The 12,176-nt window shown below is 51.5% G+C and overlaps 1 non-coding gene across 1 annotated transcript; it reads right to left on the minus strand.

Moving 5' to 3' along the window:
- Window positions 1–11,133: 11,133 nt before the first annotated feature.
- Window positions 11,134–11,225, minus strand: TRNAY-GUA. Its single transcript is given in 2 exon segments — window positions 11,134–11,169; window positions 11,189–11,225. It is a non-coding gene; the product is annotated as a tRNA-Tyr (tRNA).
- Window positions 11,226–12,176: the final 951 nt, after the last annotated feature.

Here is a 12,176-nt window from a genome sequence, read left to right on the forward strand (position 1 = left end):
GGGATTGTGTGTCTGTGTATATGCGCGTTTGGTGGGACTGTGTGCATGTATATGTGCGTTTGATGGGGACTGTGTGTCTGTGTATATGTGCGTTTGGTGGGACTGTGTGTCTGTGTATATGTGCGTTTGATGGGACTGTGAGCGTATATGTGTGTTTGGGACTGCGTATATGTGCGTTTGATGGTGGGACTGTGTGTCTGCGTGTATATGTGCGTTTGGTGGGACTGTGAGCGTATATGTGCGTTTGGGACTGTGCGTATATGTGTGTTTGGTGGGACTGTGTGTCTGCGTGTATGTGCATTTGGTGGGATTGTGCGTCTGCGTGTATATGTGGGTTTGATGGTGGGATTGTGCGTCTGCGTGTATATGTGTGTTTGATAGCGGGACTGCGTATATGTGCGTTTGGGACTGTGTCTGTGTATATGTGTGTTTGGTGGGACTGTGTGTCTGCGTGTATATGTGCGTTTGGTGGGACGGTGCGTCTGCGTGTATATGTGCATTTGGTGGGACTGTGTGCGTGTATATGTGCATTTGATGGTGGGACTGTGTGCGTGTATATGTGCGTTTGGCAGGACTGTGCGTATATGTGCGGTTGATAGCGGGATTGTGTGTCTGTGTATATGCGCGTTTGGTGGGACTGTGTGCATGTATATGTGCGTTTGATGGGGACTGTGTGTCTGTGTATATGTGCGTTTGGTCGGACTGTGTGTCTGTGTATATGTGCGTTTGATGGGACTGTGAGCGTATATGTGTGTTTGGGACTGCGTATATGTGCGTTTGGTGGGACTGTGTGTCTGCGTGTATATGTGCTTTTGGTGGGACTGTGAGCGTATATGTGCGTTTGGGACTGCGTATATTTGTGTTTGGTGGGACTGTGTGTCTGCGTGTATGTGCATTTGGTGGGATTGTGCGTCTGCGTGTATATGTGCGTTTGATGGTGGGATTGTGCGTCTGCGTGTATATGTGCGTTTGATAGCGGGACTGCGTATATGTGCGTTTGGGACTGTGTCTGTGTATATGTGCGTTTGTTGGTGGGACTGTGTCTGTGTATATGTGCGTTTGATGGTGGGACTATGAGCGTATATGTGTGTTTGGGATTGTGTGCGTATATGTGTGTTTGGTGGGACTGTGTGTCTGCGTGTATATGTGCGTTTGGTGGGACGGTGCGTCTGCGTGTATATGTGCGTTTGGTGAGACTGTGTCTGCGTGTATATGTGTGTTTGGTGGGACTGTGTGTCTGCGTATATGTGCGTTTGATGGTGGGACTGTGTGTCTGTGTATATGTGCGTTTGATGGTGGGACTGTGTGCGTGTATATGTGCGTTTGGTGGGATTGTGTGTCTGCGTGTATATGTGCGTTTGGTGGGACTGTGCGTCTGCGTGTATGTGTGTGTTTGGTGGGACGGTGCGTGTGTGCGTTTGGTGGGACGGTGCGTCTGCGTGTATATGTGCGTTTGATGGTGGGACTGTGTGTCTGTGTATATGTGCGTTTGAGGTGGGATTGTGCGACTGCATGTATGTGTGCGTTTGGTGGGACGGTGCGTCTGCGTGTATATATGCGTTTGATGGTGGGACTGTGTATCTGCGTATATGTACGTTTGATAGTGGGACCGTGTGTGTATATGTGCGTTTGGGACTGTGTGTGTATATGTGCGTTTGATGGTGGGACTGTGTGTCTGCGTATATGTGCGTTTGGTGGGACTGTGTGTCTGTGGATATGTGCGTTTGATGGTGGGACTGTGAGCGTATATGTGTGTTTGGTGGGACTGTGTGTCTGCGTGTATATGTGCGTTTGGTGGGATTGTGCGTCTGCGTGTATGTGTGCGTTTGGTGGGACGGTGCGTCTGCGTGTATATGTGCGTTTGATGGTGGGACTGTGTGTCTGTGTATATGTGCGTTTGATGGTGGGATTGTGCAACTGCGTGTATGTGTGCATTTGGTGGGATTGTACGTCTGCGTGTATGTGTGCGTTTGGGTGGGATTGTGCGCCTGCGTATATGTGCGTTTGGTGGGACGGTGCGTCTGCGTGTATATGTGCGTTTGATGGTGGGACTGTGTGTCTGTGTATATGTGCGTTTGATGGTGGGATTGTGCGACTGCGTGTATGTGTGCGTTTGGTGGGATTGTGCGCCTGCGTATATGTGCGTTTGGTGGGACGGTGCATCTGCGTGTATATGTGCGTTTGATGGTGGGACTGTGTGTCTGTGTATATGTGCGTTTGATGGTGGGATTGTGCGACTGCGTGTATGTGTGCGTTTGGTGGGACGGTGCGTCTGCGTGTATATATGCGTTTGATGGTGGGACTGTGTGTCTGCGTATATGTACGTTTGATAGTGGGACCGTGTGTGTATATGTGCGTTTGATGGTGGGACTGTGTGTCTGCGTATATGTACGTTTGATAGTGGGACCGTGTGTGTATATGTGCGTTTGATGGTGGGACTGTGTGTCTGCGGATGTGTGCGTTTGGTGGAATTGTGCGTCTGCGTGTATGTACGTTTGATAGTGGGACCGTGCGTGTATGTGTGCGTTTGATGGTGGGACTGTGTGTCTGCGGATGTGTGCGTTTGATAGTGGGACCGTGCGTGTATATATGCGTTTGATGGTGGGACTGTGTATCTGCGTATATGTACGTTTGATAGTGGGACCGTGTGTGTATATGTGCATTTGGTGGGACTGTGCATCTGCATGTATATGTGCGTTTGGTGGGACTGTGCATCTGCATGTATATGTGTGTTTGGTGGGATGGTGCGTCTGCGTGTATATGCGTTTGGTGGGACTGTGTGCGTGTATATGTGCATTTGATGGTGGGACTGTGTGCGTGTATATGGGCGTTTGGTGGGATGGTAAGTTTGCGTGTATATGGGCGTTTGGTGGGACGGTGCGTCTGCGTGTATATGTGCGTTTGGTGGGACTGTGTGCGTGTATATGTGCATTTGATGGTGGGACTGTGTGCGTGTATATGTGCGTTTGGCAGGACTGTGCGTATATGTGCGGTTGATAGCGGGATTGTGTGTCTGTGTATATGCGCGTTTGGTGGGACTGTGTGCATGTATATGTGCGTTTGGTGGGACTGTGTCTGTGTATATGTGCGTTTGGTGGTGGGACTGTGTCTGTGTATATGTGCGTTTGATGGGGACTGTGTGTCTGTGTATATGTGCGTTTGGTGGGACTGTGTGTCTGAGTATATGTGCGTTTGATGGGACTGTGAGCATATATGTGTGTTTGGGACTGTGCGTATATGTGCATTTGATGGTGGGACTGTGCATCTGCATGTATATGTGCGGTTGGTGGGATGGTAAGTTTGCGTGTATATGTGTGTTTGGTGGGACGGTGCGTCTGCATGTATATGTGCATTTGGTGGGACTGTGTGCGTGTATATGTGCATTTGATGGTGGGACTGTGTGCGTGTATATGTGCGTTTGGCAGGACTGTGCGTATATGTGCGGTTGATAGCGGGATTGTGTGTCTGTGTATATGCGCGTTTGGTGGGACTGTGTGCATGTATATGTGCGTTTGATGGGGACTGTGTGTCTGTGTATATGTGCGTTTGGTGGGACTGTGTGTCTGTGTATATGTGCGTTTGATGGGACTGTGAGCGTATATGTGTGTTTGGGACTGCGTATATGTGCGTTTGATGGTGGGACTGTGTGTCTGCGTGTATATGTGCGTTTGGTGGGACTGTGAGCGTATATGTGCGTTTGGGACTGTGCGTATATGTGTGTTTGGTGGGACTGTGTGTCTGCGTGTATGTGCATTTGGTGGGATTGTGCGTCTGCGTGTATATGTGGGTTTGATGGTGGGATTGTGCGTCTGCGTGTATATGTGTGTTTGATAGCGGGACTGCGTATATGTGCGTTTGGGACTGTGTCTGTGTATATGTGTGTTTGGTGGGACTGTGTGTCTGCGTGTATATGTGCGTTTGGTGGGACGGTGCGTCTGCGTGTATATGTGCGTTTGGTGAGACTGTGTCTGTGTGTATATGTGCGTTTGGTGGGATTGTGTGTCTGCGTGTATATGTGCGTTTGGTGGGACTGTGCGTCTGCGTGTATGTGTGTGTTTGGTGGGACGGTGCGTGTGTGCGTTTGGTGGGACGGTGCGTCTGCATGTATATGTGCGTTTGATGGTGGGACTGTGTGTCTGTGTATATGTGCGTTTGAGGAGGGATTGTGCGACTGCATGTATGTGTGCGTTTGGTGGGACGGTGCGTCTGCGTGTATATATGCGTTTGATGGTGGGACTGTGTATCTGCGTATATGTACGTTTGATAGTGGGACCGTGTGTGTATATGTGCGTTTGGGACTGTGTGTGTATATGTGCGTTTGATGGTGGGACTGTGTGTCTGCGTATATGTGCGTTTGGTGGGACTGTGTGTCTGTGTATATGTGCGTTTGATGGTGGGACTGTGAGCGTATATGTGTGTTTGGTGGGACTGTGTGTCTGCGTGTATATGTGCGTTTGGTGGGATTGTGCGTCTGCGTGTATGTGTGCGTTTGGTGGGACGGTGCGTCTGCGTGTATATGTGCATTTGATGGTGGGACTGTGTGTCTGTGTATATGTGCGTTTGATGGTGGGATTGTGCGACTGCGTGTATGTGTGCATTTGGTGGGATTGTGCGTCTGCGTGTATGTGTGCGTTTGGTGGGATTGTGCGCCTGCATATATGTGCGTTTGGTGGGACGGTGCGTCTGCGTGTATATGTGCGTTTGATGGTGGGACTGTGTGTCTGTGTATATGTGCGTTTGATGGTGGGATTGTGCGACTGCGTGTATGTGTGCGTTTGGTGGGATTGTGCGCCTGCGTATATGTGCGTTTGGTGGGACGGTGCATCTGCGTGCATATGTGCGTTTGATGGTGGGACTGTGTGTCTGTGTATATGTGCGTTTGATGGTGGGATTGTGCGCCTGCGTATATGTGCGTTTGGTGGGACGGTGCATCTGCGTGTATATATGCGTTTGATGGTGGGACTGTGTGTCTGCGTATATGTACGTTTGATAGTGGGACCGTGTGTGTATATGTGCGTTTGATGGTGGGACTGTGTGTCTGCGTATATGTACGTTTGATAGTGGGACCGTGTGTGTATATGTGCGTTTGATGGTGGGACTGTGTGTCTGCGGATGTGTGCGTTTGGTGGAATTGTGCGTCTGCGTGTATGTACGTTTGATAGTGGGACCGTGCGTGTATGTGTGCGTTTGATGGTGGGACTGTGTGTCTGCGGATGTGTGCGTTTGATAGTGGGACCGTGCGTGTATATATGCGTTTGATGGTGGGACTGTGTATCTGCGTATATGTACGTTTGATAGTGGGACCGTGTGTGTATATGTGCGTTTGGGACTGTGTGTGTATATGTGCGTTTGATGGTGGGACTGTGTGTCTGCGTATATGTGCGTTTGGTGGGACTGTGTGTCTGTGTATATGTGCGTTTGATGGTGGGACTGTGAGCGTATATGTGTGTTTGGTGGGACTGTGTGTCTGCGTGTATATGTGCGTTTGGTGGGATTGTGCGTCTGCGTGTATGTGTGCGTTTGGTGGGACGGTGCGTCTGCGTGTATATGTGCGTTTGATGGTGGGACTGTGTGTCTGTGTATATGTGCGTTTGATGGTGGGATTGTGCGACTGCGTGTATGTGTGCGTTTGGTGGGATTGTGCGTCTGCGTGTATGTGTGCGTTTGGTGGGATTGTGCGCCTGCGTATATGTGCGTTTGGTGGGACGGTGCGTCTGCGTGTATATGTGCGTTTGATGGTGGGACTGTGTGTCTGTGTATATGTGCGTTTGGTGGGACTGTGAGCGTATATGTGCGCTTGGGACTGCGTGTATGTGCATTTGGTGGGACTGTGTGTCTGCGTGTATGTGCATTTGGTGGGATTGTGCGTCTGCGTGTATATGTGCGTTTGATGGTGGGATTGTGCGTCTGCGTGTATATGTGCGTTTGATACCGGGACTGCGTATATGTGCGTTTGGGACTGTGTGTCTGTGTATATGTGCGTTTGGTGGTGGGACTGTGTGTCTGTGTATATGTGCGTTTGATGGTGGGACTATGAGCGTATATGTGTGTTTGTGTTTGGTGGGACTGTGTGTCTGCGTGTATATTTGCATTTGGTGAGACTGCGTCTGCGTGTATATGTGTGTTTGGTGGGACTGTGTGTCTGCGTATATGTGCGTTTGATGGTGGGACTGTGTGTCTGTGTATATGTGCGTTTGATTGTGGGACTGTGTGCATGTATATGTGCGTTTGGTGAGATTGTGTGTCTGCGTGTATATGTGCGTTTGGTGGGACTGTGCGTCTGCGTGTATGTGTGTGTTTGGTGGGACGGTGCGTGTGTGCGTTTGGTGGGACGGTGCGTCTGCGTGTATATGTGCGTTTGATGGTGGGACTGTGTGTCTGTGTATATGTGCGTTTGAGGTGGGATTGTGCGACTGCATGTATGTGTGCGTTTGGTGGGACGGTGCGTCTGTGTGTATATATGCGTTTGATGGTGGGACTGTGTATCTGCGTATATGTACGTTTGATAGTGGGACCGTGTGTGTATATGTGCGTTTGGGACTGTGTGTGTATATGTGCGTTTGATGGTGGGACTGTGTGTCTGCGTATATGTGCGTTTGGTGGGACTGTGTGTCTGTGTATATGTGCGTTTGATGGTGGGACTGTGAGCGTATATGTGTGTTTGGTGGGACGGTGCGTCTGCGTGTATATGTGCGTTTGGTGAGACTGCGTCTGCGTGTATATGTGTGTTTGGTGGGACTGTGTGTCTGCGTATATGTGCGTTTGATGGTGGGACTGTGTGTCTGTGTATATGTGCGTTTGATGGTGGGACTGTGTGCGTGTATATGTGCGTTTGGTGGGACTGTGCGTCTGCGTGTATGTGTGTGTTTGGTGGGACGGTGCGTCTGAGTGTATATGTGCGTTTGATGGTGGGACTGTGTGTCTGTGTATATGTGCGTTTGAGGTGGGATTGTGCGACTGCATGTATGTGTGCGTTTGGTGGGACGGTGCGTCTGCGTGTATATATGCGTTTGATGGTGGGACTGTGTATCTGCGTATATGTACGTTTGATAGTGGGACCGTGTGTGTATATGTGCGTTTGGGACTGTGTGTGTATATGTGCGTTTGATGGTGGGACTGTGTTTCTGCGTATATGTGCGTTTGGTGGGACTGTGTGTCTGTGTATATGTGCGTTTGATGGTGGGACTGTGAGCGTATATGTGTGTTTGGTGGGACTGTGTGTCTGTGTATATGTGCGTTTGATGGTGGGATTGTGCGACTGCGTGTATGTGTGCGTTTGGTGGGATTGTGCGTCTGCGTGTATGTGCGTTTGGTGGGATTGTGCGCCTGCGTATATGTGCGTTTGGTGGGACGGTGCGTCTGCGTGTATATGTGCGTTTGATGGTGGGACTGTGTGTCTGTGTATATGTGCGTTTGATGGTGGGATTGTGCGACTGCGTATATGTGTGTGTTTGGTGGGACGGTGTGTCTGCGTGTATATATGCGTTTGATGGTGGGACTGTGTGTCTGCGTATATGTACGTTTGATAGTGGGACCGTGTGTGTATATGTGCGTTTGATGGTGGGACTGTGTGTCTGCGTATATGTACGTTTGATAGTGGGACCGTGTGTGTATATGTGCGTTTGATGGTGGGACTGTGTGTCTGCGGATGTGTGCGTTTGGTGGAATTGTGCGTCTGCGTGTATGTACGTTTGATAGTGGGACTGTGTGTGTATATATGCGTTTGATGGTGGGACTGTGTGTGTATATATGCGTTTGATGGTGGGACTGTGTGTGTATATATGCGTTTGATGGTGGGACTGTGTGTGTATATATGCGTTTGATGGTGGGACTGTGTGTGTATATATGCGTTTGATGGTGGGACTGTGTGTGTATATATGCGTTTGATGGTGGGACTGTGTGTCTGCGGATGTGTACGTTTGATAGTGGGACCGTGCATGTATGTGTGCGTTTGATGGTGGGACTGTGTGTCTGCGGATGTGTACGTTTGATAGTGGGACCGTGCGTGTATATATGCGTTTGATGGTGGGACTGTGCATCTGCGTATGTGTGCGTTTGGTGAGACGGTGCGTCTGCGTATGTGTGCGTTTGGTGAGACGGTGCGTCTGCGTATGTGTGCGTTTGATGAAAACTTGCACTGTACTGGGGCAGTGTGTGTGAGCGAGAGGCTTGTACTGCTGCTACCTGGGCTGTGTGTATTCTGGGATTGACAGCACAGCTACAAGGGTTTTGGCTTCCGTGTGTGACCTCAAAATTTGGCGCCCCCCCCCCCATCACCAGCGCTGACGATAGCGCCTTGCCCCTCAGCCCCCACTGATGGTGTCTGATGTGCCCTCCCCTCCCTCCCCTTGGTCGCTGATGCCCCCTGCCAGGGCCTCCACAAGAGGTGCCTGAAGGTGAGGCCTGTGACCTGCCATGGGGTGGTCTGGGCAGAGGGGGCGTTGCAGATGGTGAGTACCCCACAGCCTGAGCCAGGTCTGCCCACGAGGGCATCAGGGAGGAGCTAGGGGAGTCCAGAGAAGGAGGTCAGAAAAGAGGAGGGCGACTTTACCCCCTGGCGCTGAGCAGAAACTCTACAATGCCCGCGCAGACAGCCCAGGTTTGGATTCAGGAAGATGGGATGGGGGTGGAGAGGAGAGAAGCGGGGTACAGGGTGCCCAGCGCCCCATCCACCCACATCCCCCTCCTCTCACCACCCCAAAATTACAAGAAGAGCACCCAGGGATTACTGCTAGAATTAGAAATACACACAAGATAAGAAAAATGAAAAAATTGTTTACCTTTTGCCCTTCCCACCTTTCACGTCACCTCTCACCTCTCTCATCTGCTTTTTACCTTTCACCCCTTAGCCCCATCTTCCACCATCTCCATGCCGGGTATCTCACGTCCCTCTCTCTGCTTCCCCCTCCCCTCCCCCGGTAACCTCTCTCCCTCCTCATATGCTCCCTCTCCTCCCGTTTGTCCTTCCCGCTCCCCTTCCTCACTTGCGTATCTCCCCTCTCCCATGCTTCTGAAATCTTCCCTCCCTCTCCCCCCTGTTCTGCTTCACTTTCTCCCCTCTGCCCCCTCCCCTGCACTTGCATTCTTCTGCCCCTCTCCTGGCTCTTCCCTGGGCCTCTCCTCCGCTCCTCCTTCCTGTGTCTCCTCTGGCTCTCGGCAGTAACAGGCCATGCAGTGCTTTACAAGGTTATTGTAACAGCACCAGCAGGACAGGGGCATTTAAAGCACCAGAGGCTGTGGCAGCTAGGAAGTGTTGCACAATAAAAGGTTATACGGACATTACCATTTTCCATAATAAGTGAAACTCCCTATGTGCATTTGTCCTGTCTGGAAAAGATTGTAAGCTCTGTGGGGAAGGGACTGACTGTTATGTGCGTTTGTACAGTGCTATGTATGGCTTGCAGCACTTTAGAAATGATAAGAAGCAGCAGCTGCAGAAAGAAGATGAGAAGCACTGCACATTAATAGGAGAAGCTCTACCGTGAAAGATTTCATTTCCACTGCCTGTGGCTGGAAGGAAGGCAGAGCCGTTCTCACTCCTCTGCACTCTCTACTCCTGGGGGAATTCTGCGCACAAAAATTAAAAATTGTGCGACCCGTGTTTTAAAACTCCGCAGCCCTTGCTCGGTCCGATCACTGTCCGAGTAATAAATAATACTTTTCTTCTGCCCTGCATTCTGCAGAATTTCCCCTCACAAGGCCCAGCCTGTTCAGATGGCTCTGGCAGGGCCCTCTCCAGCTCTCTCTCCCTTATTGTGCTGGCGCCCTGGTCCCCATCCTTGATTTCTCCTCACCCCTCAGGTTAATCCCCCAGTTTTGCTTGCTACCTCTCCTCCCCCCCCCCCCCCCCAGCTCCCTCTCTTTGCCCCACCAGACTCAAACCTCCTCCAGAGTCTGTCCCCGAAAGGCTTGTACTCTTTCCTAGCTTTTTCTCTGTCTCCCCCCAGTAAGACCCCCTCGCTTTCTTTCTGACTGCCAGCCCCTGCTTCCTCCCCGAGCTCGCTCTCCTCCTCTCCTGTTCGGGTTCCACTGGTGCTCCCTCCTTTCTTTGGGCCACGCAGGCTACGACCGATGCTGCAGGCGGGAGTGGGCCCAGGGCCTGTCCGGTGTAGGCCCAGCCCGCTGCTGCTTCCACCGCTGCAGTTTCTTCCTGCCCTCCACCCTGTGCAGGTCGCCACTTCCTGGTGCTCCCTGCACCTAATTCTAGGGGGGGCAAATGGAGAATTCAGCAAGGGAGGGGAATTTGTGTACTTTCTGCACCATGCAGCATTCTCCCAAGAGAAACTTAATCCTGCTCCCTGCGCTTCCCCTGCCTTGCCTCTCCTCCCCAGCCCTAACCGTAACCCTGAGCCTGTCATAATGTTCATATTATCAGTTGTCATCTATATAATCACATCTGTCATACATATTATAAAAACAAACAAACAAATAAATAAACATCACTACACGTATCTTACATATACTCTAATCTTGTCATATAACAGATCTGTCACATTTAGTACCAGGTGTGACTCACAGGTGTAATAAAAATGCAAAACTTAAAAAAACTGATAAAAATTCAGTGAGGGATGTCTTAATAACCAATGAAGTGTGATGGAGGTCGTTATAATTACAGAGCATTCCAACATCTTTTTGTTATCGGCAGAGAGTATTCACATTAGTTTGAGAGAGAGATATGTTTTTCATTGGTCTCATAGATGTATCACAGGGGACTGCAATGCTGGAATAATTTATCACATCACATTTATCGCTACCTCTATTTCCCATGCATGCATTACATGTGCATTGTCAGCCTTATCCTAACATACTACATGCATGTAGCAGTTACGATCACTGCACGTGCACTGCGCTGCGGGGGAAAACCTCCGTCGCTCCTGGGACGGGGCCTGTGTTCTAGGGGGGGAAGCCCCGGGCTTTCCCGCTCCCTCCTCCCGCTCCTCTCACCGCTCACCCCGGCGGGGCGGGGCCCGGATCCTCGGCTGTAAATCATCCAAAGTGGAGGACCGGGGGTGGGGGGGGGGGTCTGGAAAACATTCAAAATGCAGACCGTGCCCGTCCCAAATCACTAAAGCGATAACAGGGGGCGAGGTAAAGATATCGGCTGTGATTAAATAAAATAAAAAGATGGCGATCTCCTTCGAGCCGGAATCGAACCAGCGACCTAAGGATGCCTGAGGGGACGCGGCCACTACAGTCCTCCGCTCTACCAGCTGAGCTATCGAAGGGAGCTTAGGGAGGCCCTGCTCCGGCGGCCCTCCTAGCGTCTCCGGCGGGCACTTTCCAACTTCAGGCAACCATTGCATTCCTCCTTACATCAGCTCCCGCTCGCTTGACACCGACTGAAATTTCCCAGAGGACAAAAATGTACTGTCCGCTCCTTTCCCCAACACTTCCTTTCCTTCTCAGTTCCTCTTCCATCCACCCCCCACCTAGTCCCAGCACTCTCGTTTCCCCTCCTCGAACCGACCCCCCCAGCACACTGCTCACCCTCACTCCCCAGCCCAGGTCCACTACTCTGACCTGCCGTTTCCCGATGCAACTCCCCCCAAAACACCGTAACTCCCTACAATAAGCCACGCGCGGAACCCTTAAAAAAGATTGGTTCGCACAACCCGGCGCGAACAAATCTACGCCCGGTTTTATAACATGCGCGCGCAGCCGTGCGCGCAAGGGGGTGCACAATTGTGCAACTTGCGCGCAGCCACGCAGCCTGCCTCAGAGGGAACTTTACTTCCGTCCCCCCCCCCCCCCCACCGCACCTTCCCCTCCCTAACCTGCCCCCCAGCCCTACCTAGAACCCCCCTTACCTTTGTTGAAGAAGTTACGCGCGCCCGCCGTCGGCCGGCCCGCGATCCCGGGCACAGCGGCAAATGACCGCTGTGCCTGGACGCTCAGGCCACGCTGCGGACCGCCCCCGCCCCGCCCCTTTTTGCAAGCCCCGGGATATACGCGCGTCCCGGGGCTTGCCGAGCCTATGCAAGGTAGGCTCAGCGCGCGCAGGGGGAGGTTTTCGAGGGTTGCGCGCGTAAGATAGCCATCAGGGCTCCCCTAGGGCTCGGCGCGCGCAAAGTGCACAAGTGTGCACTTTGGGGTAGATTTTAAAAGAAGCGCGATCAGCCTACTTTTGCTTGCGCATCAGACTCAAGCAAAAGTACGCTGGATTTTAGTAGATACGC

Source organism: Rhinatrema bivittatum, chromosome 8 (assembly GCF_901001135.1).
Source record: "Rhinatrema bivittatum chromosome 8, aRhiBiv1.1, whole genome shotgun sequence".
Taxonomy (NCBI): domain Eukaryota; kingdom Metazoa; phylum Chordata; class Amphibia; order Gymnophiona; family Rhinatrematidae; genus Rhinatrema; species Rhinatrema bivittatum.